The 26,040-nt window shown below is 44.5% G+C and overlaps 1 long non-coding RNA gene across 1 annotated transcript; it reads right to left on the reverse strand.

Moving 5' to 3' along the window:
- Positions 1 to 13,568: 13,568 nt before the first annotated feature.
- Positions 13,569 to 25,167, reverse strand: LOC115348485. The gene is made up of 3 exons (XR_003925833.2): positions 25,091 to 25,167; positions 20,546 to 20,605; positions 13,569 to 13,957 (listed from the first exon to the last, which is right to left on the reverse strand). It is a non-coding gene; the product is annotated as an uncharacterized LOC115348485 (long non-coding RNA).
- Positions 25,168 to 26,040: the final 873 nt, after the last annotated feature.

A 26,040-nucleotide genomic window follows, 5' to 3' on the forward strand; every position in this document is an offset into this window, starting at 1 on the left:
ATAAGTTATGACATTTGCTGAGGAATACAGTTCATAGGAAACAGAGTCAAGCAGGGCTAAGTCTCGTACGTGTGTGTGTGTGCGCGTGCACGCGTGAGAGAGAGGGAGAGAAAAAAAATGTACATGTGAAAGTAACTTTGTGTATAAACCAGATATTTTCCATGACATATGTTGATGAACTGAATTCCGTTAATTTATAAACTATATTCAGAGCTGGTAGAATTTTGTAGTGTTTCATGGCCAAATTCTGTGAAAGGACTGGGAAAAATCTGTTCCAATTTATTTTACACTCTGCAGTGATTTTCTAACTAACTGTGTGTGAATTATTATATTTTGATCTGTATATAGAGCACTGAGCACTTTGGCCCCAGCCCAGCAAAGCAGTTAAAGGAAATGTCCTGCTGAATTCACAAAGACTGTTTGCATTCTTAAAGTTAAGCATGTGCTTAAGGGCTTTGCTAGATCATAACCAAAGATCTCGGGAGCAGTTGGCAAGACTGATACCACAGAGAATAGAAGAAGAGGAAAACAGCAAGAAACATGTCAATAGATATATTGACATGAATTTGGAATGGTGCTTAGCATTTGAGCACATTAAGAAAAGAGAGATCTAAAAAGCCCAAGAAATGTATTTGAGAGAATGTGTTGACTTTTAAAAAAAATACCGCTTTCTAACAGCCATATATCAAACGCTGACTTTCAAAGGAAAGAAACATTGCAACGTATGTTGCACCATTCTCATCATATTATTTTTCTATGTGTAACGCTGCAGCAATTCTTAGCACACAAAAACTTAATCTCGTTCTGCTTCTAAACCACACGCAGACCACATCACCACTGAACAGGCACCTCTGGAGATTGTCTGCTCCAACCCCCCTGGCTCAGAGCAGGGTCAGCTACAGCAGGTTGCCCAGGGGGTTGGCTGTTTCCAGGGATGAAGATACCACAGTCACTCTCGACAACTTGTTCCAGTGTCTGACCATCCTCACAAAGGTCTTGGTATCTTCTTCTTCCAGTGGTATGAAGCTCTTTTCGGTAGTCTCATAAATGATCAGACCTTCTTCCTATGCACATGCTCTGCTTTACAACAACAACTAGATCCCAAGACTTCAAAAGCACTAGCCACAGAAGTGAAAAATGCACATAAGCATAAGTGCTTTCAGGACATTAGTTGGCAAGTCCAAGTAAGTTGGTCAAGGTTGTAGTATAAATGGAAAAAATTTCAAGCAATGTTATACTGTACTACTCATAAATTCATTACACAGATATCACAATATATTCCCTTGAAATTTAGGGGATTATGGTTCTTAAACTTGTGGCAGGTTTGAAAAACCTCCATTTTTAGCTGTTGCACTTGAAGGCTTTCAAAGACTCACTCACATTCCACCCCCCCTTAAATGTAAGTGCATTTTCTCACTGATTTCTATGACATCCATAATTTCACTCTTTCTTTTCAAAAGTACAAAGCTCCAATGTTGGTAAATTTTATAGGGATAAGATTGAAACCTTGGTGAACAGCAAAACACATGAAGGCAAATGTGAGTGATAAAATTATTTATCTGTGGTTTTGCAATTATTACACAGATAGCATTTTGATATGTGCATTATGTTTAGTAACTCAGTATCCATGTGTGTAATACATAATTTTTTACTTAGTAGTTTATCTTCCAAAACTGTATTGCATTTTTCAATGAGTCAGCTGGTTACAGTGAGTCCTGCAATTTGTGAAGCAAATGAAATTATATATTATGACATGAAATGCACTTCATTTATGTGTCTCCATTTATTTACGATAATACTTCACAGGAGATGAGTGAATATTCTATAATACCTTTCAAGAGGTCAATGTAGTCTTAACAATAGTGTCTTCACTCTGCATAGACTAGTAAATTTTGCTGAGGGGCGAGGTGGCTGGGGTTTGTATGCTTATCATTACCTGTGTGGATTAGCGAAGTGCAAAGGTTCCAGTGAATGTGTATGTACAAACATACATCTACAGCGACCTTCGGGGCATGCTTAAAGCTCATCTCTTTCCTTCAAGGATTTGAAAAGATGGGGAGGAGGATTAAAAGAGTGGTAAATGGATAGAAAAAGAGGACTCTCAACTTCTAATTTGCTGGTCTTGTTAGTAAGAGAGGAATTGCTTTTGTTTAGTTAGCATGAAACCGCTGTGGGGTATTTGCATCTTTTGCTAAAATAAGGCATCTAGAAAATGAATGGAAAAAAATCATTCTTTTGGTTCTGTGTGAATTTAAAGACAGAAAACAATTGACGTACCCTCAAGTCCACAGCTACCTAAAGAAGGGAAACAAAATAGTGTCTGTATTGTACATAAGTGGCTACAATATGATTTTAAAGTGGAATTAAGCCAACTTGACTTGACACCTTCCTTCTTTCTCTACTAGTGCCAACTTTTCAAAAGATTTCCAACACCCATAATCTATGCCATCTTTTCAGAGCAGTCCAGCTGCTACCAGAGCGGCCATGGCCATCCATCTCGGCAGCAGCGCTGGTTCGCGGTTTTTCGGTGGGATTACACAGTGCGGCAGAGGAGCGTGGACTTTCAGTGGATGACTGAACCGACCTTAGAGGGTTTTCCTGACACCATCTCTCCTTCCTGTGCACCACGTCCCTTGCATCAGGCTCAGCGCTTCTTTGAAACAGCCCACCACAGGGCAGAAAACTCAACTGGCAAAAAAATGTGAATAGTATTCCAGTGGTTGAGTGAGCTGAACTGCCTGACTGAAGAGTGAAAAGGGAGGGGGAAGAAAGGAGAGAGCAGCAAGCCACTATGTTAGAGCCACTTTCTCTTGAAGTCTTATCCTAAGAAAGAAACTCTAGGTAAGTATACCTGCAGGCAATGAAACTCAGGTCTGTTTTTCTCAAGTGCTCAGTGCTTCTGCTAACTCCCATGGTGACACCTTAACAGTCAGATTCTCAAAAGGACTTAGTTTTCAGTGAGCACCCAGGGTGCTGAGGCCTTTAAAATTTCTGCTCTCTTCCTTTGCTGCCTACTTGGGAAATGAGCTTTTTGTAAAATTCTAGCTTTACTCAATAAGTAAAGCTTCTTAGTTAACTGCACTAGCTGGGGGAAAAGCATGGATCCTTAATACACTCTGCTAGTATTTGCTAGAGCAGTCCAGGCTGATTATAAAGTGTCTGTGGATGAAGGAGGCCAGCGCCTGTAATTCCCTCCAAAGTCGAGGCAGCATGCAGGGCATGAAATGCCGTGAGATGATGGGTCAGTCTCCAGACCACAGCCAGGACATGCACCTCTTCTCTGAAAATCATTTCTTTCTCTGTTCAAGTGCCATTTGAACTGTTCATTTCTTTCTCTGCTCCAGGCTAGGCAGAGTTCCTTAAAAATATATTCTAACTTTTGATGAAATTGTAAGCACCATGCTTGAACCCAAGAAGATGTAAAGGCACTCTGTCCAAGGACTCCAGGAAATGATGCAACCTACAAACCATTTACTACCTGTGTGTTTTACCCTTGGATGTTGCCAAGGTGCTTAACTCTGCTTTATGGACTCCCCATTAAACTTATCTCTTTGTAAAACAGTGTTTCTTTAGGGAGGGGAAGACGTTTCAACCTTAAAAGGTTTAAATCAAAATCCCTGAGGATTTATACGCACCGGGAAGTTGCACCAGTTTGATCTAAACAAACTGATGACGTGAAAGTGGGTACGGCAGCCTCGGGGGTCCGGCGCACCCCACTCTCGCTGGCGTAGCGTTGGCTGACGAAGGCTTCACCATTCCCACCTGCATTCGTGACAGTTGGCAGACAGGGAAATATGCCAGGGCCTCAGCCGCTCAGGTGTAAAATCTGACATATTATCACAAACTGCTGAGAAAGGTACTGGAATATAAATTGAGGTACCTAAAGGTAGGATGCAGACTCTGTCACGTCGGTGCTTTAACATCCTCTGACAAAACTTCGACGGGCCATGAGACAGGGAGATACAGCGGTGCGGTTTAGCCGAGGAAAGAGCATCCTTACAGGCAGCCATGCGTCACGGGTGATGAGTCTGCCTCTGGCAGGGTGGGGGCTTTGGGGTGGCTACAGCCCCTGCGCCCCCTCCGCTCGCACTCAGCCGCCCCAGGCTCCACATTTTCTCCTCTCTTTTTGCCCTTGTGTTTTTGCAGGCTACACAGGGAGGGGAGAGCCCATAGGTGAAAAGGTTTGCAAGGAAGCTGTTGGACACACTGTGTTGAGGCTTGGCCTCCAACACGCGCCTCTTGGAGGTGGTACCCTCTCCTTGCAGGTCTTGCCTCCCCTCTCTGCCTCCACACACTCAATGTCCTCCTTTTGCTGACTTGGTAATGAGCATTAAACTGCAATTCAAAGCAGACAAAAGAAGATAGCGGGAAGAGTGGGACAGGGAAGAAAAAGTACTGCTCGGCTGACCTCTTTGGCCCTAAAAGCTCCTCCTGGACAGCTGATGGCTTCACGTTTGGGATGGTGCTCAGAGCTTCCCAAGCAGCTCCCAGCCCAGGCAGGGAGGCTGGCTGCTGCTCCAGATCTTGCCCCTGGGGGGTGAGAAGCAGAGTCTGCCCCCATCACCTCTAGTTTTGACCTACCAAGTCTCTTGGTCATGGGGCTGGTTTCCCAGGCTGGTGGGGACGAGAGGGTGGGAAGGATGGTCCCCACTCAGCTGTCCTTGCTGAGCTGTGGCACCCAGACCTCCCTGTTCCAGGGCTGACCGTGTAGCCAAAAGCACTATAAAATTCATATGCCTTCTCAATTTTGCATGAAAAACCTCAGTGTTGTGAAATTAGCTCTCCAAAATACTATCCAATAGCTCTGTTTGTGTGGCCTCAGGCTGATGCTGACTGGGCCATGAATATCTCACAGCCTTTCAGAATGAGACCAGCCTAACCCATGGGCATGCTGGAGACTGCTTTGGGGAGGAGGGGGATGTCTTCATTCCAGGCATTGCAAACCAGCACGGCTCCCCACTATCTGAACTTGCTGCTTCCTTCCTACTGTTAATTTGTTCCTTCCTGGAGCTGATACGTACCTCAATTTCCCTGCTATCTTTAACGTTAATTCATTGTGTTTTGTGTAACAGAACGGTGTTTAAAGACCAGTTCCTGGACTGGCATTAGCCAGTGAATATCCAAATGGGATACTTTGGTCTTTCCTTCAAGGGTCTGGGTTTGAAAAATTAGCTCATTATTTTTTTTTTTTTTCACTTGGAAATTGTGGCAGATAATGCAATATGGTCACAGCACTCGTGGATGGATATTCCCTGTCTGGGGGAAAAGGGGGATGAAGAAGAAACTTCTGATCTCGACTTTCCATTGAGAAAGATTCAGCAAAGACACATGATTAGAGCACTTAACTGGAGAAGCAGTTTTGACCTACAGTTAAGAACATTTTTTACATATTATTTCAATATAGTTAACCAAGGCTAAACTGTGTCAAGAAAATGGAACGAAAAAGGTAAGTGTAAAATGGGAATGAAGGCAACTTGGAGAGCATGACAGGGAAGCAGGCTGAGGGGACAAGTAAGCCCAGACTCTGTCCAGGTGGTGACCACTCCAGTAACTTGATCAGGGGACAGGACACAATTAAAAATCTTCCAGTGGATCCTTTATGGGAAGGTGTGAGTGAGAGAGAATAGCATTTCCTGACCGCACTGATTCCTGTGAACCCGTGTGGTCTTAAACTCATTTATATGGAGCACTGCAAGCAGCAAAACCTGAATTAATGCTATGAGACAGAAATGAAGCCACTAATGGACAAAAGGAAGCATGAGTCTAATGGTTCAAACACAGTGCTGGAGAGTCAGGAGACCAGAGCAGTTTTACCTGATTTAGCTGCTGACTCATCTTGAGAGACTGCGAGGAATTCACTTGTATCAAAACTATTGGTGCTTTTGGCTTGGGGTCCATTGTTCTGAATTTACGGCCATTTTGAGCACTCCGACCTGAGCTCCTGTATGCCGCGGCTGCCTCATCTGGAGAGTATGAGCATTCACTCATTCATGCTAGTGTAGCCCTGTGAACCTCTCAGGGGAAAGGGCATAATATTATAATTTAAATAATTTATTTTAAACCTTGGCTCAAGGGACGTCATGGCCATTAAGTAATGGCCTTTGTAATCTAGCAAGCCTTTCCTGCCCCTCCCAGTGATGGATCCTGTATTTAACACTTCACCTGGCAAAGTGCAGAACAATTTTCCCCCACTTACCTTAACAAGGCAAATCTTTTACTCACCACACCACAGACAGGCTGGTCACTTTGATTGAGATGGCCCTACAAGGGCTGTACAAAGGATGACTCAGGAAAAACTTTGCTAATCCTGAGAGTCTCCATCGGGCAATTCTGCGGTATTCAGGTATTGCTACCGGTAGCCAGCTTGGGGCTCCTGTTTGCCCATCAGGGCTTCTGTTGCAACAAGCACAAGCTCACGCATAGTCATACGTTAAAGGCTTAATTACAAACGAACCGTCAGCTTGTGCAAACTGGTTTTCGGGTAACGCTGTTGAGGATCATTGGGTTTCCAGGGGTAAACTGGGTGGATTTGAATCTCTAGCTTCAAAAAAGGCTGTGTTTAGGGACAAGTTTGATGCCTGTCACGTTGTCATGGCTGCCACTAAGACCACTTGGCTTGCTTCAAAAAAAGAGGGGTATTTACACAGGCATATAGCTTATATAGTGGTTCATGGAAAAAAAAAAAAAATGGAAAGGAAAACAAAAAAAACCCCAAGTCTGTCTTTGTGGATAAACCATTTGCTTTTAGAGGTAAGGCAAAACAAGGTCTTCCTTCCAACAATACCTATTGAAAAGTTTCTTGTGAGGCAGGTTTGTGAAGTGTGTGTTGTTGAGAGCAACCAAGATGACTGCTCTGTCCTCCCTGCGTTGTCCAGTGACAGGCATAGTCTGGGACGTGCTATGGAGGGAATTTATCCACACCATGGCTTGGTGCAGCCCCATCTTATGTCTTTCTCCACAGCATTGGGTGCTGATTCCTGTCAGAGAGGGCACTGGATGACGTATATCCTACCTCAGGCATAATCTGGCATGGCACTGCCTATATTTTCCCTCAAGCAAAACTCCCACTGACATCAGTAGAAGTTTGATTCCAGAGGAAGCTGAATTTCTAGCTAGTTAATCTGATTCAAGCCTTCCTAGGTGAAACACAAGGGACTGATGCAGTCTCTCCAGCTTGGGAATTGCATCTCCTCACACCATGGCTGAACTCGCCCCAAGGTCTACTGTGGCAAAGCTGAGCAAGTCTGAGCCATTTTCACAATGTTGGTGAAGTTTCACAGCCTCGAGCAGTCATTATTGCACTGGGTCGTACCCCTGAGGTAAATTATTAATAATAATAATATGTTATTTTTGTTAAACCTGACATCTCCTTTCATCTCAGCCCCATGCTTATCAGGAGCTCTGCAACAACAAAAAAGGAAAGTTTTATTTCCACATTTCCATCCCTTCGTCTCATCACGCCGCGTCTGCTTTGGGGAGTGAAGAGTAATCTGTAGAAAGCTTTCATGCTCTCAAACCTACCAAAACATGCAATATTAATTGGGATTATTAATTGTATTTACTGCACTAGCAAGTCTAACCTTGTTAAAGGCCAGTGTGAAGATGTGGGATCATTTCTGTCATTTGGAACATCCTGCATGCTACCTCCTCTCAGAAATCAAAAGGAAAATTACCTCACTTTTATTAATCATCCTTTTTCTTACAAGATTTTGCCTTTTGTTTAGCTGCACTTCACAAGGAGAAGGTGTGTTTTCTGTGCTGCTTTGAGATCTTGGCAGTTAATGGAACTCTTTGATTTTTAAATAAGAGTTATTCCTCTGAGTGTACAGTATAAACCTAACAGGCAAGGGACTGTGCCTTTAAGTTCATCAGTTTTCCCAGTGCTGTACTGGAAGGATTGGACTGAAACTTTAAACATTTCTAGCCATACCTAGCATATGTATAATTTATAAGCCACACACCGTTTGCTGTCAAATAGGCGATTGATCTGACTCGGATCTCGTTAATTATCCTCCACATACATTATACGTTAACAGATCTTCAGTATACTGTGTATCAATATTAATAAGATTATAAAACACTATTGATAATTAGGAAGAGAAAGAGACCAGGCCTTTGATTCACTCTGTTACTAACGCCCCTGCATCTCTAGATTAAAAAGAGACCACTTTTCGTTTAATAATATCAGATCAGTACATCCATCTTCTAAAATGCTTTATTAAGAGAAAGCTAAGATTTGCATCCCTATGCAAGGGGCTATTTGAAATTGATTATGGAGGCATCATTGATGTGTGAGAAATTTGTTTCTCTGTCTTGTCTAAAGGGGGGCCTAATAGGTGGGAGGGATTTAAGGTGGAGCACTGCACTCTTGGATCTTTGATCGGGAAATTTCTGTTTTTCTTTGTCAGGCTATATTTGGTAAGCCAGATTGTCTTGTTTCGGAGCAAATTAAATGGGATGTCATATTACTTCCTTTTAAAAATAACAACAGCTATGTTATCACACTCCAAAAGAGAACAGTGGAATTAAATAACAATATTTGTCTTTAAATTATGTGGGTCTGATTAATTTTTTCATTACTTTTTACAGTTTTTATCTCTTTTTTTTTTTTTGCTCTGACCTGCCTTTTATGTTTCCATTAAGCTCATTTGCAACAAGCAAACCAGAATGACGAGCTGCTAGCGAGGGCTCTGAAACACTTCATATCCAACTTTAATCAGGTAAACTTGGCTTTCCTGGAAATTTCATACTAAAGGGGAGGGAAAATCACTGAAGGATGATAGGGAGAAATAGACACAGAATAAATTCAGGTTGCCACATGACTGCTCCTCCATCCGGATGCTGTATAGAACCACATTGGCTTAGAGACCAACACCGCGGCCAAGCCCAGGTGCTTTCCTATCACCTTAGAAAAATGATTCAACATTCAAACACGAGACCTGCTTCTGCCTTGCTGCCAATGTCCACTGATCACCACAGAAGCCCAGTCGTTGTCTTCATTAAACTTCAGAGCAGCTCTTCCCCTGGTTGACTTGCACAGTGCCAGTGTGGCCAGGCAGAGAGTTCCCAGGCTCCCTTCCCGCTCCGGAGCAATTCTGCAGGGCGTCCTTCCTGCTGCTGACACTGGCTTGGCTCCCCTGGGCTGGCCAGCATTAGGAGACCTCATTCCAGCCACCACAGATATTATAGCATTGTGTCCTGCAACCCTATTGAGACGGGATTTCTAAAATATCGTGCTTGCGACGCTGCACTGAACAACAGGCTGCAGTGGAAGATACTCAGTGTGAGCAGCAAAGGGAAACTGAGGAAAACTACCCTAGCTTGGACAGGCGTTTTGCTCAGGGAAAATTCACACATGTACTTCCCTGTAGGGTAGCCCAGTAGCTTCTCATTTCCCATGGTAATTGTGCTAAAAGCCTGAATAAAAACATCAATTTCTGGCTTCCAGGAAATCTGCCCTATATATGATCTGCCCATTCCCTAGAGCTCTGCAATTTTCAAGCAAGCTGCGAGAGATCGTGGTTTGCGGGACTGTTGAAGAGGATCTGAGATGAGGGAGGTCCCAGGCTGCCGTGTCCAGTGCAAGGTCTTGGGAAAGTCCCGTCATCTGCCTGGGACATTCATCACACTAGTGACACTAGTGACATCGTAGCAGTGACACAGGGACCACTTGGGTACAACCATGGGGTACAGCCATGGGGTACAAGACAAACACCCACAGTACCTAAAATGCTAATGGGAGCCCCCCAGCAACCACGTCAGCTGGAGCAAGGCCACCAAACGAGGTCGTAACTTTTAAACTGCACAGTTTGCCGTGCCTCATTCAGTCTGAAGCTGGGGAGGGAGGACTCAGCTGAGACATGCAGGTGGGGGAGCGCAGGGAGAGATGATGACCTGCCTGGGGAAGGCTGAGCTGCAGCTGGGAGCAGGTACATAAGCCCAGATTAAAATTTACGTACTGGGTACATAAGCAACATAAAGGGCTTTCTGAGGACCTGAGCTTGCTACAAGAGGAGGGAAACCTGGGAAAATGAGATGAGGCAACACGATGGCAAAGAAATCTTCTGTTTTAACCTCTCAGATGGTTGTGCCCTTCTTCTTTCTGGGGGAAGCCTTGAAGGAAACCTTAGAAAGAACAGCAAGAGACAACAATGTGAAATGGAGCCTAAAGGCTCAGAAAGGAAAACACAGAACAAACCAATATAAGTGCAGTGAGATAACAGAAAAAAAATGTCATTTTTACTTCCTGATCCTGGAAGGCATAATGGCTGGCAGATTTTCATGGGATTCCCACAAGCCAGGCGTGTGGGCTATCAGGGCAGCAGGGCTCGCCCATGCCAGCCGCCGGCTTAAAGCTTGCCGCGGTTTCTCTCTCCAACAGGCAGCTGGCCCAGAAGCGCCGCGGAGCAACTTCCTGAGCCTAAGTTCGCTTCTGGTGGCAGGGCTGTCCCCAGTCGCACCAGGCACAAGCCTGGGACACTGAAGACCTAGCTGAGCCACGTCACATCCATTCACGCTAGTTTTTGCGTACAGTTCAGGACATAAATAACTTGCTTTGTATTTCTGGAGATGCACCGTTGCTGCACGCCATGTGTGCTGCATATCCTGTGCGTGAGCACGGTAGCACTCGCGTGCACGAGGATGTTTACAAAAGACAGCAGGGAAGCGGCTGAGGTGTAATTTTCTCACGAAGGAGGGAGCTCATTCCCTTAGGCCCACAGAAATTCCTCCAATTTCTTACAGTTTAGGAGACGTCCTTACACAAAAAACACACGGGGAAACAGAACTACTTTCATTAACAACACAGAGAAGTGAAGATATTTACAACACTGGAAGCCAGCTAAAAACCCCATGAAGATCCAGTTCAGATTTAAATCACTGGGAATATCCCAAGTTAATGCATTCATGTGAACATATTTCCCAACAGGAATCTGAGATGAAGAGAAAGCACCCAGAAATTTGGAGTTCTGTCCTGTCTTTGCCATCGGCTCTCTAGTGACCACCAGGGCATCATCTGCTTGCTTTTCCTCTTGGCTGCTGTGCATTGCAGAGGCTGAGCAAGCCTGGCGTTCAGACTTTGCTCAGTCTCTGAAGTCTGGTGCTGTACCGCAGAAATCTTCAACTGGCTTGAACCAGGAAAAAACGGCCAGGAGAAATCCCTCAGCTGAGCGGTTCCATGTATGGGACAAACACGTGCTGAGAACACGATGAAATGCTTGTCTACCGCCTTGTGCAAATGAAAGAGCCGTTGATGTAATCGGGGCCATAGCTAAAGCTGCCAGCATAAAAGGCAAAGGCCTTTTGCTGGCCAGTCTTATCCACGGGGCTGAGTGGATGTTGAAACTGTACTACCCCGAGTCACGGGAGCTGCCAGCTTCGGGCTCAAATGTGTTACAGGATGAGCATGGAAGAGCTTGCTTCCCCTGTAGTCCTGCTGTCTGTAGCTGTGCAAAAGCCTTCTGCCTCTCCAGCTCTCAGGCTGGGGCTATTCATTAAGAATCAAAAGAGGGAGGGGAAGAGAAAATGTGTATGATTCTTGGTATCGTCACAGCACATGCTGAAAATGAGATCTTTGGAGGCAATGGCAGCAGCCTGTATTTACTCAAATCAGGGCAGTGGTTTAATGCATCAGAGCCTTTCTGACGGACCATGACAATTTATGGTGTGGAACCATTGTGGTGAAAGTGATGGGAAGGATCCATCGTCGCAGAGATGATGCTCCAGGTGTCTGTGTAGCCCGGAACAATTATTATGTGGCCCCTTGACATGGTACCTCCAAACAGCTCCATTGTGCCAGGATTTGCATGTTATTAACCTGCTCAGCGTTACTACATCAGAAGGAGTAGAAAACAGAAGGAAAATAATATCCCCATTTGAGCTTGGGCACGGTAGATTATTTTTCAACCCTGGCAACATTTTAATTTCTATCAAAGAAGAACAGTTGCTTTTGTGTTGAGTGGAGAAACCCTGAAGATGAACATGCAGCGTGAATAAAAATAGCAAAACCTTGGTAGTTCTTCACTTAAGAAAAACAATACTTGGGCCATTTTAAGCAATAAGGGTTTGCTCCCAGCTTGAAATTTTGTCTGACAAGTTTCAGGGAGAAAAGATTTTTCTCTCCCCCTCCTCTAGCCCTGAGACATACTGCAAAAAAATGCATGCACACGAGCCGTTGTCACTGGGAATGTACCAGCCTTCCATTAACATTGCTCTCCATAGGATGGCGGTTGGCAGGAGTGCTCATTTTAAAATCCAAAGGCTCATGTCTAGTGCTCCAGCCCTTATTCCCCTGAGTTTTTTCAAGCCACTTGAGCCACTTGTCTGGAGCCTGCTTGCTTTGATCTCCTCCTGCATCGAACGTGTCCGGAGAGAGCTCTGCAAGGGGAAAGCATGAATCGAATCGTACGCTCCCATCTCGAATCTTGCCCATTGCAAAGCCATACCAGGAAATTGAGGAAATGTTCCAGGTTTAAGCTTTCTACCCTTAGCCAGAAATTAAAACCCCTTCATTAATCCAATCTTAAATCTCAACTAGCTGCTGCTTAAAGTGGTAATAAATATTTCATACCGATTGTGTTGCGTTCCTTGCTGTGTTTATTAAATGGAGTTTCTCATAATTCCAGTTATTCATTTTAATAGGTCAGGACTTGGCTGTGATTTAAACAGACCACTGAGGAAACAGCCGTGGTTAAACATTGTAACAATATGGATTATTAATTTAATTGGCCAGCTATTACTTGTTTTGACTCTGTGCTAACACATTTAGCTCAGTCTCTTGTGGCCTATAAACCACAAAGGTCATGACTTCAACATTCAGAAGAATGGGAAAAAGAGAATCAGGGCTGAGATTATGAGGAAAAATAGAGAAACAGTGTGGGGAAGACAGAGTGGGGAAGGCTAAGGGCTTGCTGGAGGCAGTGCAGGGCAAAAGGGGATTTATTTAGTAGCTCAGCAATAGAACATCCTCTAAACCACCAGCCAAACTAGCAGTTGCTTTCAGTCCACATCCCTCTGAGGTGATTTCAGACAGTGATTTTTACCTGTAGGTATAGCAATAGTATCCCTACACCTTTAATAACACCTTTATTTTATTTCTGAATTTTTCTAATATAGTTTAAAATATACCATGCGGAGAGCTCACATGTGAATAATCAGCAATAATATTTATAAGTGTGTTTAAAAAGCCAACCAGGCACCCCCACCCTGGATGGTTTTACTGCGCCTTTACTGAAAACAATCTCATGATGCTAGTTAGATACAGCGGGGTGAAAAAGCACATTCCAAAGGGCATGCTAGCAAAAAGGGATAGTCAGGAAAAAATATGGGGTTTGTCTTTTGTGCACAACAAAGGTAGTGCAATTTGTACCACAGAGTGCTCTATTTTGAAAGGGGTCAAATTTTTCCATTGATTTTTTATGCAGAACTTTCATTGACTCCTAATAGGAGTTCTGTGCATTGAATAGCAGCAGGATTCAACCCCGTATTTGTCTTGGCAACTGTGTGCACAAATGTGGCGGTGGGCAATGTTTCCATATTCATGCCTGTGCCAAGTATGTTCAGCGTTCAACTTATACAGGTGCAGAGACCCTACCATGAAGGAAACTATATAAGTACAAAGGGTAGACAGATATATTAGGCAGACAAGCAAGCAGGTACGAGTCTCCGTCTTCACTGTTTCTCGTTGTTTGTGTGCCTTGGAATCTGTAGCTGTTCCTGTAACAAACTGCATAGGCCAGTAAGTTGAAAGAACACAGCCCAAAACCTTTGTCTGCAACTGCAGGCTCCAAACCATGCAGCTAACATGGGAAATGTAGCATGCATGAATACAGCATACATAATCAGTAGTAACAGCTGCCCAGACAAGTTGGTGGGATTCCAGTGCTGTAAGACTTCTTCCATCCTGTCGCTCTTATCCTCCCTCACATAGCTCAACCCAATTTTCCAAGACACGGGGACACTGGGAAGAAAGACACAGAGAAGTAAAAGGCAAAGGTTTTCTTCAGGCTTGAAAGCTTATTCATGGTGTAGAAAAGAGCCAGGCGGAGAAAAATTCTCTGCATCTCATCTTTCTGGCTTTTTCACCCCTCCTCCTTTTCTGCCTCTCTCGCCCTCTCCCTGACCTAACTTTGGCCCTGCTACCAGCCTTTCCTCCCCATGCCATCCATACCGTCGTTTACACCCCCGCCACGCAGCCACAGCAGCCCTGGCAGCCCAGCTGCCCTGCCAGCAGATCCCGGCCCCGCACAGGCTCCCACCTTCCAGCCCAGGTTTCCTTGTTCAGGAATCCTCACCACTTTCTAGTTCTGTCACCTCCTGCCGTGTCTCATTAGGCTTCAAACCCACTTGCTTTTTATCATCTGGTCTCCCATCGTGCACCCCAAGTCTCAGCTCCTCTCCATTGGTCCTTATTCCATCTCTGAGCACCTTCTACTCCCTGTCTACTCAAGATCCAGTTTCCGTATTCAAACCCTTACTTTGCCCAGCTGGCAACACCAGCTTCGATGTCCTGTAATGCAACTATCCTCCATCACCAGTTCAGGATATATCGTTTTTCGTGTGTGTAGCGATACAGACCAAAGGCTAGGACCACACTATATTCTGCCTCTTGCAAAATCCTTTAAAAGCATCTGAGAATTCCTCACCCCATGTCTTCAGGCTGTGTACCCCCCGGATTCCCCTGCGGCAATCGTCCAGCTCCACCACTCCTCCTGGCTCTGCGTGGCAGGCAAGAAACCCCAGTCCCTGGCACACAGCTACTCACCCACGGAGCCACCCTTAAGCTGCTGCAGGTGCCTCACGCTGGGGCCTGTATCTCTAAGTGTGGCTGACAAACAGGGCTTTCTTTCGTGGTGCCTAGCACCAGCAGCCCCTAAGGACGAGATACCCTTCCCTTCTTCTCCCCCCCTCCCAGCCCTTGCACACAATGCGGTATTTGTCATGGATTTGTTTTCCAGTACATGAAGAGCACAAAAACGCGTGCTCTTTTATGATAAGGTAAGCAGAGTGACCCTGTAACATTCCACATCTGAACTCAGAACGGCATCTGCCTCACAGCTGTCCTTGTAGCAAGTATTTCAAAAACACAGACAGCAAAAAACAGCGGCAATATCTCATCGCCGATGTAGCTGCTTACAGCACAGTCCTCACCATCTTCCAAATATCCGTGTTTGAGAGGTGACCTACAGCTGTGAAATTTGGATGCAGATTCCAACACCACCCCTTAATTTCAGGGATGTTCCAATATGAGCTTTACACAAAGCTTTTGCAGAGTTGCAGGCCAATTGAAAAATTTGTGGCTGGAGCTAGGTTCAGGTTCTGAACACCCTGACTCACAAAGATTTCCAAGAGCTTTGGCTTGGTTGCAGTATTCATGTTCCCTATTACTTGAGTGCATTGACATATCCTCTAGGAGTCATGGACTAGGAGCCCACAGTGAAGGGCTCTGCACAAGCAGAGAATAACAATAAAGAAAAGAGTTTACGGTTCAGAGTCAAGAGACAGCTACAGAAAAAGGTGGAAATACAGGGAAAGAGATTGTCAACGGAATGGACAGTGGCATCAGTGCAGTTGAGTTTTCAGTGGTCATCCTGTCAAAGGAGAGCTCTAAGGGAGATTTTTGAAGGAGAACAGCTCAGCAGCTTTGCAGCATGCATGCAGAGCTCTTCTCAAGAACTGTGGGTATCTGGCATGGAAGCACAGCTATGGACATCTTGGTCCAACTGGAACAAGAGCTGGTTTTGAGGAAATGAACAACAGGAAATGGGTGGAGGGGGAAGAAGCCTTGAAGGGTGCTGAAGGCAGAGCCAAGCTGCTGCTACTTGCTACAATAGGTAAGGAGAGGTGGTGGAGGAAGGCCAAAAGAAAGTCGATGTGATTCATGTGATGAAAAATGAGCACCATTCAGAGTAAGTATGAGAGGAGATAGAGAGGGTTAGATGAGAGAAGGGGGTGTTGCAAGCAGATGAGAAGAGCTTCGACAAGCAAATTAGTTGGGAGAAGAATATCTCAGAGAAGTTGTGCAGAAAGGGTCAACAAAGATAACTTGGACGCAAGGTATTACGAGAGAGCAGTCCAGCACAAGTCCAACTTGTGCTGAACATTGGACACCATAAAGAGATATCACAGAGACATGATGAGGCTTTGACTTGGATAGAAGGAAACAAAGCACAGTAGAAAGAGGGATCAGAGAACCAAAGATGGTAGCTGAAATCAAATGCTGATGAAGTTGCTCAAGAACAAGACACAGAAGGAGGAGAGAGAGAGAAAACAAGCATAGGCTTACACGAAGCTGAGGGATCTGGTTATCTGCATTGGAGGCACTTGACAGATCAAAGAGGTTGAAGGTGAAATAAGAGATGATGTCAGTAGGCACACTGACAGATGTTTAGACTGATTGTTACAGGTGGAAGCTAAACCAGAAAAGGTGAAGTCCTATGTGAGAAAAAATGGATATAAATGAAACCAGTTTCCAGAGGGAGTTAGATTACAGTTGTCAGGGTGTCCTCATGTAGGAGCAATAGTTGTTCGGTTTGTGAAAATCAGAGCTGAGCAAGGACAGAATGGATTTATTATGGAGGAAGTCAGCCTGGTCACAGGATTTCCACCAGAAAAAGTCTGAAGCAGGAGATCAGGGCAGAGGATCTTGGGGTGACTCAGAGCAGGAGACTGGCAACAACCTTGTAACAGGAGAGAAAAGCTAATGGTCATACTGAAAAAGAGTGGCGTGCAAAGAGAACCAACAGCTATCTAGGAGGGACTGAAGAGATCCAACAAATAGACAAGCCTGACAGCTGATGAGAAATTATCCTCTTGGTAGATGGCCAACTCAGGTTTTGGTGATCTGGAACATGACTGAAAAACTGAAGGAAGACCATGACTGCAAGGAAGCTCAGGGGCAGACAAGTTACCGGCATGAATGCAAGAGTCACTGGGAGCAAGGGCAGGGCATGGGACAAGGCTGTAAGGGTTGCTACAGGAGGGAGCCTGGTGCACACTGCAGGGCAACTGCAGGTAGAAGAACAGAATGATGGTAGACACAGTGCTATTCAGAAAAGGAAGAATGGAAACTGAGGGGTTGGGTGGGTCTTTCTACATGTTATAGTTCAATTTCCCTCTGTAGTCCTTCATGCGAACTGCATGTTACTCAACAGTTCTGCCCTACCTTGTGAGTCAGGTCTGGGGTTCTCTGGCAGGTGTTGCAGGAATAAGGTCACAAACTCCTCCTTGTCTTCTGACCTCATATGAGAGATCTTCCAAATAATAATGTGGCTGCAGAAAAACAGGAGAACATCTAATGGAAAGCATTTTGTTTTACCTCTAAGATTTCTCTCTCTACAAGCTGTTGACAAAAAGCATCATTCCTACCTTCATAGATTTTTTAAAAGAGGAGGGACTGTTAGCTCATCTGGAGAAAGCCCTGTTGAAAGGTATAAAAAGGTTTGTAGTTGCATAAGTGCAACAGCTCCTTCTTGGATGTCTTTAGGGGACTTAAGATGGATGCTCTGAGCACAGCGGTGTGAGTTACTACAGTCAACCTCAATAGCCAAAGAACTGAGTTTTATATTGGCTCATGTCTCCTCTGTTGCGGCACAGATGGAGACCACGCAGTAAATTCCTTCGGAGTGAAAATAGTCCCCCTTCATTTTGGAAGATAGGTGAGGACAGAAAAAACATTACAGAGCCCAGTAAAGAGCAGGTGCTGGCACTTTGCTTGTGCTAGCAAGAGTGATGTAATACTTAAATAAAAATAATTAGGTTGCTGGACACAAGCCTCCATATAAAAAACAACATAGAAAACACATGTTTTCACATGTTTCCAATGCAAAAAACACCTGTATTCAATCGGTTTCATGAATGTTCATGTGACTGTGAAGTTTAAATGAGCACACAGTGCGAGTAGCCAGTGCACAGTGATTCAGCGTGAGTATCGCTGCGGGTGAGCAGTGAGTATTGCACTCTAAACGCTTTGCGTGCCCTGCGATGGGCCAGGGGAACATGCAAAGGAAATGCCTCATTTTGTGCTTCTTCGGGAGAAGGAATGAACCTATTGTCTAGTCCTCTGGGCAGTAAGTACCCGACTCTGAGCCCAGTAAAACCAGTGGGAATCAGACCCCAGGATCTTGTTGACATTCTGCACATTCTGTGGTTTCTCTTTTGTCAGGATGCACACTGCTTTTGTGAGGCAAGAGGGGAAGGGAAGGAAAGAAATATTCAGAATTCTCTCCAAAGTCATTTATGGGAGCATTTATTGGTTTCGCTCTCTGTGTATAAACTTGCATGCGTGGTCTTGGGCCGGCTGGGTCATTCGTTGCTGCCTAAGAGTTTACTAAACTGAGAATAATCTTTTTTTCCTAGTGATAACTTGTACTTTGAAAATGGAATTCAACAACGCTGGCTTTTTTTAAAAAAGAAAACAATTGTTAATTTGAAAATATGATGCTAACAAAATATTTTATAACATAAGGGCAGCTAAAAATGCATTTTCCAAACAGTACAGCACTTAACCGTATCTCTTGGCAGATAGAAGAATACGTGTTAACTCCACCTTAAAGAAGAGACCTAATCACTTGAAACTTGCTGGCAGTGTATATCCTGAGTAACACCAGGGCTTTGTACATATAAAACCACTATAAAGTTAGTTAAAACTAAGGTTTAAAAAAAAGCCAAACCTGTAGAACATATTCTGGAACTTAGCAGGGAGCTGGTCTGCAGTATTCCATGGTTTGCTTCAAAAATAAGCAGCAACAACGGGTCGTTACTTGGTTTTCATTCTTACCTGCCTCTGACTTGCCCCACTAAACATTTCTGAAACTGTTCTGACCTCTTTCCACGTGAATATAATATTAAGTTACCTTGTCTACACAATTCAAATGGACCTGAATTGCCCTGCTAAAATAAAAATCTGTGTTTGTAACTTCCAGTAATTAGCCTTCATCATATGCATAAAGATGTTTGCAGCAGAGGAGATCTTTCTTCTGCCCTTTCTTCTACTAGCTCCAAGAGGTAAATCTAGACTTTCTAAAAAAGGTATAAAAACCAAATATTTTTCCCCTTCTACAGCCATTAATCAGGTTGAAATACCAGTATTTTCTAAATATCCAACTACCTTTGCAGCTCCTAAGTGCTCTTTTTTGAGTCCCCAACTTGCCTCAAGCTCAGGACGTGTGGATTTGCAGATTCTGTTACCCCTTAATATTCATATCCATAGAAAAGAGTGACAGGTTTGGGGAAAGACCCAGAGAATTATTCCAGACTCTTCAACTCAGATTTCATTTCTTTTCTTGATAGTCAGCACCTGACTGTAATTCATTTTGAAAAGTTTAAACAGAACCTTCTATTTTTTTGCTGACTTTGGAGCAAGGGCATTTGTCTATCCCTCATTAATCTTTATGTCACTTGCAAGATGGTCTAAAGAAACATCATACCTTTTCCTTTTAGAATAGATTCCCTAAATAAAGGTCTAATGTGGCAACCCTTGTCCCCTTTAAGGTTTTGCTAATGACCTCACACCACTTAGAACAAAGATTATTAAACTGGGCCAGGTGCTAGTTAGATGAAGAGAAAACAAAAGGCGGCACTAAGACAGAAGTCTCCTCCTTTGACTCCCCAGTAGAGAGTTTAAGGCACCAGTTTTCAGTGGGATTGACTTAACAGAAGCAGAGTGAGCTTAATGATGAGTGTTTTCCAAAATCCCACCTGAACATTTGCTGGTGCTGGATGGCATCATCAGCAGAGTGCTTCTTAGCACAGTTTAAAAGGTTATTGATCCCTTTAGCTGTCCTGTAGCTAGCAGCTATGTGCTTGCTAATATTGGTAGCCATTTACCTACTTGCTATCGCAAGATGATAGGAATGCATTCAGTCTGAGGACTAATTTCCAGCCAAAGAGTGAGAACTTGTTAATATATTCCAAGCGTATCTCAAGTCCCATTTCTTTCCTTCATTGGGCTCACATAATATCTTCTCCATTCCCTTCAATCCTCAGAATTAAAGGCAACTAGATATGAAGGACAAGCCTGCACCTTCGTAGCAGACACTTCTCCCAAACAGAATAGAGGTGTTTCCTATGTAGGACTTTGCCTTGCTGTGCCCCACTTTTGGTAATCACAGAAAGAAACTAGGAGGAAAGAATCCCCAAATCAAGGCTTGGAGATTTCATAAGGAAAGGACTGAAGGAAGAATAATGACATAAAAAAATTACTGAAAAAAAAGGTACAGGGGAATGGCTATGGATATGTCTGAGGGAATCTACATAATATTTTAGTACTGGAGAAAGGCAATGTTATTCTTAAATCTCCCCAGACTGACAAAACATATAAAAGACTGGACTGGGTGCACAGTTGCTCCCATGTGTATCATTATGAAGTTCTTCCAGAAGGGACCTCACTGTGATAAGAGATGGGTTTGTTACTCCATCTTACAAGTCTGCCTAACCTTATACATTCAATCTTCCTTTCACACCATCATTGAGCTTGCTTATTTCTGGATAACTGCACTGGACACAGGAATATGAGAGTCAACAAGACAGACATATAAAAGTTTCTTACCTGTTAAGCGGTGTGGTGCCAGAATGTAACCCAGGATGTCACTGCAACACGCACTGTCCTCTGAAAGAAAAAAATACGCAAGAGATACATGGGTTAAGGACACTGCAAAGTGAAGGAACTGGCTATTACCAGGGTTTACTTCTCCAGTATATCAACTAAAGTGGACATTATTTCCTTCAGCTGGAAGTCAAGATAACTCAGCTCATCGAAAAAGTACTGGGAGAAAAGGAGGTAAGAAGAAAAAAGAGTTTTTACTGAAGTCTTCTGAGTTTTGTCACCGAAACACTAGGGGATTTTTGGCAAGTTAATACTGCCCCTATTTTTAAAGGGCCCTTTAATTTAAGACATACAGCTTTCTGGGTGTCCAGCTGCAGATAGGGGCTGGTTAGTTTACCAAGCATCAGTCTGAGCTGTTGGGACGTGCAGGTGGTACTGGGGAATCACTTTCAGGCCTTCTAGGAAACAACATCAGTCGAAAGTGTTGACCTCCACTGCTCCATACCGTATCGTTCTGCGGTGATACCAAATGGAAAAGACTCACATAATTACACCGCTGCTTGTAAAGTGCAGCGGATGGAACATGCTACATCAGTGCTCATTGCTTTTATTACTGAGGGGGAAAAAAATTCTCACAAAGAAAGGACTGAATGAAATTCTGAGTGCTGTGTTAGTCTGGTTAACTTCTGGGAATCTAATTATTTGAGAAGAGGTGCACTTAGCAAATCATTATATGGGGGTGTGAAAAATTGCTAAAGAATCCCCCCTCCCCCCACCCCCATATACCCTACCCTTAGAAAAAGAAGGCAGGTGAGGGTACATTTAACATTCACAGTCTTTTATACTACTAAGTGAAATCAGAACAAAATATGGTAATTAATCCATTGTGCATTCAAGGATTCAGGTTTGAGCAGCAGATGGGAAAAGTTGTGGATCATAACCCCATGCAATATTTGACAGAATATCAGTCAAATATAGTTCACACATCTTCATGTTTCTGTCAGTCCCTCTTACCTAAAGTTAATTTAAAGTGACAAGAACTACATTAGCACTTTTCAAAGGGTAATGCAAACTTTAGAATATTCACCTCAAATCAATACCCATTCAGACTCCTAAATGGTCAAACTGGCAAGTTCCTTAAGGTGATTTTACTTTTCTTTTTGTCATCTGTTGCTGGGGTTTACGTATTAGCTTTTAAATAAATTTCTTCAAAAGTGCGGTAGAGAAGGCGGTACCTGTTTATTCTGCACAGCACTCTCATGAACACATGTGTACCCACACGCAAAAGCTGTCTCAGAACCAGAGTCAAGGCAATGCTGGCAGATCTAGTTGTGCGAAGTAATATAGTTTGGATCTTAGCCTGTGGGTTATTTTTTAACAATTCTTTATGCAAGAGGAGTACTTCAATGCCCTGCTTGGGAGCGGCGCATCTACTTTCATTTCACCAGTGCAATAAAAGAGAGTCCAAATGAGAGACCTCATGCAGGCTCCCACAGAAAGCCTGGTTCTGTGGTCCCGGCGCTTGCAGGACACTGCTGCTTTCCTGAGAAGTGGATCATTTGAAAGAAACGGCGATTCCTCTCCTTTTTTCAATCAAAATAGCTTTTGTGAGCACATGCACGTGCACATCTGCGAATGTATGCTTGTGGATTTTTGTGCCTGACTTGGGTGTGGGACCACAGAGAAGTCCAAATCCCCTGATCTAATGCTATTGCTGTGCTGGTTGCCTATGCTTCTGCTCCTTGTGTTCACATTACCAAATAAGAGATCACACCCTGCAGGGCTCCACGGAGCTCATCTCCAGGGAAGGCGAAAGCACTTCTTGGCATTTGGGCTGCACACAATCCCAGTATCATCCCCCTTCCCCCCGCCCCTGTTACAAATGATTTAAGGCGGGCTGTGAATGAGAAACATAAGGTAAACACTATTTAGTCTTTATTGCCTTCCGTCCCTAAAGCGTAACTTGGCCTTGCCTCTGGAGAGATGCCCAGATCAGCCCTTCTGGACACACAGTCCCTGGCTGGGTTGTCTGTGTGTCTTCTGAAGAAGGTACAAAAGGGGAAGGATCGCATTGATTGAAGGACTCCAGCTTCTGGAGTTTGCTGGGGCTGAGTCACATGCGGTTTGTAAGAAGGTGCGAAGCCCACCAGCAGCGGGTAGGGAGGGGGGTGATAACATCCAGTGCCTTCTCGTTCTCCTCCTTTCTTTTTCATAAAGCAAAACCTAAGATAATCACTTCCCTGACAAACCAGACTCTACCCCACCTCAAATCCCTTGCAAAGGTGGTGCTCCAAAAGGGGCGACGAGGCAGAACAGCACGCCAGCCCTGGCTATTCATCATATGGGAAGGGACTTAGATATTATAAGATGGATGAATGGGTCAAATCTAAACATGTGCCTGGCTCGTTTATGGGACCAGGTGAAAACGCAGCAGGAAAAATAGCTAACAAAAGGGTCCCAAAATAAAAAAGTTAAAATAGGCCAGACACACTTTTCCTCATCATTTCCAACCTGTGTTAACTTTGCAAAGCCATTGCAAGACACTTCAGTTCGCAGGCAGGTTGTGGGTGATAACTTGTTGAGCTGCTCAACTAGCAGGACTCAGTGTATTTGTTCCAGGTGACATAAATCCCTGCTAAAAACCCACTGCCACCAGCATCTTCCCAAAGGGCTGGACTGGATCCTCTCTGTGCCTCGGGCTGTAATGATGAGGAAGATCCTTCACTGTGGTGACTTTCTGTGTGCAGTAATTTAACCACTAGAATAAAGAAAATCTTTTCCTCTACTTCTTGACAAAAAGGCTTGACTGGGAAAAAGAATCTTTTCTTTCAGAGCCCTGATCTATAAGTATTTTTAGGTTCACATGAGGAGATTGCGTGCCAGCTGTTACCACCCAATACGACCAGGGAACCTTGCTTTTTTGTGTGTCCAATCACATACACCGAGGTGACATATACACAGTTGTTCTTTTCAGCATGGCATTATATTTTTGCAAATGTCTTATTTGTAAAAAAAATAAATATTAAAAAACCACCAAGGTGCAAAACAGCTCCTGGAACCAGACATGCCCCTCACCCATCTGCTTGTCCTCCCTCTGTACCTCCTCATTGCCCATAAACCCAAAGTGGGCTCTGCTAGACAGAGGAAGCAATGAACAACTGGAGTTAGGCCACACACGTTCTTCATGGTTGGACTCAATGATCTTTCTTAATGGTCTTTTCCACCCTAAATGATTCTATGATTCTGTAAGTCACAGACCACTTAGCTGCAGCACAAGGTGGCACCAGCTGCCAGGTGCCCAGGACAGAGGAACTCCAAAGTGCAGGGACCTTGAGCTCCTCTTGCCCTTGGTGGGGCTTCCAGATGAAACGCAGACATCCAAACCAGGCTTACTCCCTTAGTTTATACCCAGATGTGCTCTGGCGGAGGCTGCATGCTCCTCTGGGCTGGCCAAGGGCTGTCTGCCACTCGCATGCTTCGGAAAAACTGTCGCGTGCTGCAGCTGCTCCCTGGAGACTGGGATGATGGCCAGAAATAAAAGGAATCTCCTGCAGGAATCTGGGAGCCAGCCCACACCTGGGACTTCAGGAAAGCCCAGAAAAAAATCCTTGGTGCTGCTGCCATTAAGTTCCCTCCCTGCAGACTGGCCAGCAGTGCTCTTTGCTGCTCTTGCTGCACCAGCACCCTGTGCTGCTCTTGGCTGTGCCCCATTTAGGGTTAAACAAGGGAAGTTTGCAAAGGACTGACTTATTACTCAATGCTGGGGCCCACGGGGAGCTTCTCGTCTGCCTCCTTCTTCTGCACCCATTCTTTGTACCCCACACCCCTGTGATATCAGCTGATGAAGCTGAGGCCAACACTGGCAATCCCAGACACTGGGAGTTATAAATCTGTCCTCCTCCTTACCATCTCTCCCCTACAGGCAAGGATTTAGTGAGGGACACATTAGAAATGAGGAGCACATCCCAATTTGGGGGTTAAACACTGCTTTTCCTTTAATTCAGGAACTTGTGCTACTTTACTATGCTATTCTTGACATCAGAACTATAGTGATCTGTAAAGCGAGAGCAAAATTATTCTTCTTTTCCCCTCTGTAGCTTGACAGAATTATGTATTTTCCGCAAGACACTGCCTCCTTTTGAGGTATGCATTGAAAGCAGCCATACAAAATGCTATGGAAAACTGTGCTCGCATTTTTCTCTAGTCATCTCTTTCCTAAGATACGTGAAATCAGTGAAAATCGACGTGTTCTCTCTGCCCTACATTTTCTATGTGATTTCTCAAACTTTTAAAGCCTGCTAAGAGAACCACACCACAGGAGGAAAGCACATCATCCTGGGAAGACCGGTATTGCCAGCAGGGCTGGCAGCAGAGCCACAGAGCCATCTGAGCAGGTCACCCCCCAGAGCGAGAGCCATGAGCTCCTCCAGCCTCCGGGGCTGCCCAGGAATGGAGCTGGCACGCTCCCTCCTCTTGAGCAGACCATGGCAGCAATTAATTGCATAGTAATGCAAGGATGCAATTAGAGCCCAGCCAAACACAACTTACCCCCTCCCTGGGCCTCCAAATTTGGAACATTTTCACTCAGCAGTTCACCCAGACACGCTGGTGAGAGTTGACCGTGGATGAGCGTCTGACACCCTCGTCAGCACCGCCGTGCTGCTGCCCTCTTACTCCGCCGGTGAAAGGAGTTGGGTGCTGATGCTCTGAGCAGGCACTTGGATATCTTCCCACTCCGTTTTGCCAATATGCTCGTTCGGGTTTGTTTTCCTGACAGCGCTTCACCCTAGCAATCTTGATTTTTCTTCCAGAGGCCTTTTAGACAGTATAGCTCTCTGAGTTTATCCTTCAACCTGCTGTATTTCAATCATGCCACTTATAAAGAATGCAGACTACTTACAGATAATTTGCTTGTTTGTTCTCCCTTTGCTGTCCCCTGTGCTCTCTTAGATTTTTATCTTCAAGCAGTGAACCACCCAGACCAGGGCAGTCCTCCATGGTTATGTGGAAATAAGCCGAGCACATAATATCTTACGATTCTGGGTCCATCATCATCTCCCCTTCCCCCACCTCACCACAAATGGACTCTATTACTAGTCATAACTCACAGCCAACATTTCTTTGGTTTTAGAGAGGAAGAGATTTTCAGCCTCGGGCAAAAGACATCCAGTCTGATCATGAGAGATGCTGAAAGCTATGGGGGTTGCTGGCTCATAGTATCACTGAGGATATAGTCCCTGGGGAATAACTTCCCCGCTCATCTAAGTTTTCTTTCATCCAAAATTCAGGCCTGCCCTGTCCCGGTTAGCTGAACAAAATCTTTAAAAGTGAAGAATGGGTTTGGGTGCCTCTGGTGGGGTTTTTCTGGGTGCTAAGCACGGTGGACGGGACCTGATTTCCAGAGATAGCTGAGCAACTTATTTTCTGAAAAAGAAATCTCTTTACATATCCCAAGCTGAGCATCCTGAAGTGCAGGAGTCTGAAATCTCAGGTCACTT

Source organism: Aquila chrysaetos, chromosome 11 (genome assembly GCF_900496995.4).
Source record: "Aquila chrysaetos chrysaetos chromosome 11, bAquChr1.4, whole genome shotgun sequence".
NCBI lineage: Eukaryota > Metazoa > Chordata > Aves > Accipitriformes > Accipitridae > Aquila > Aquila chrysaetos.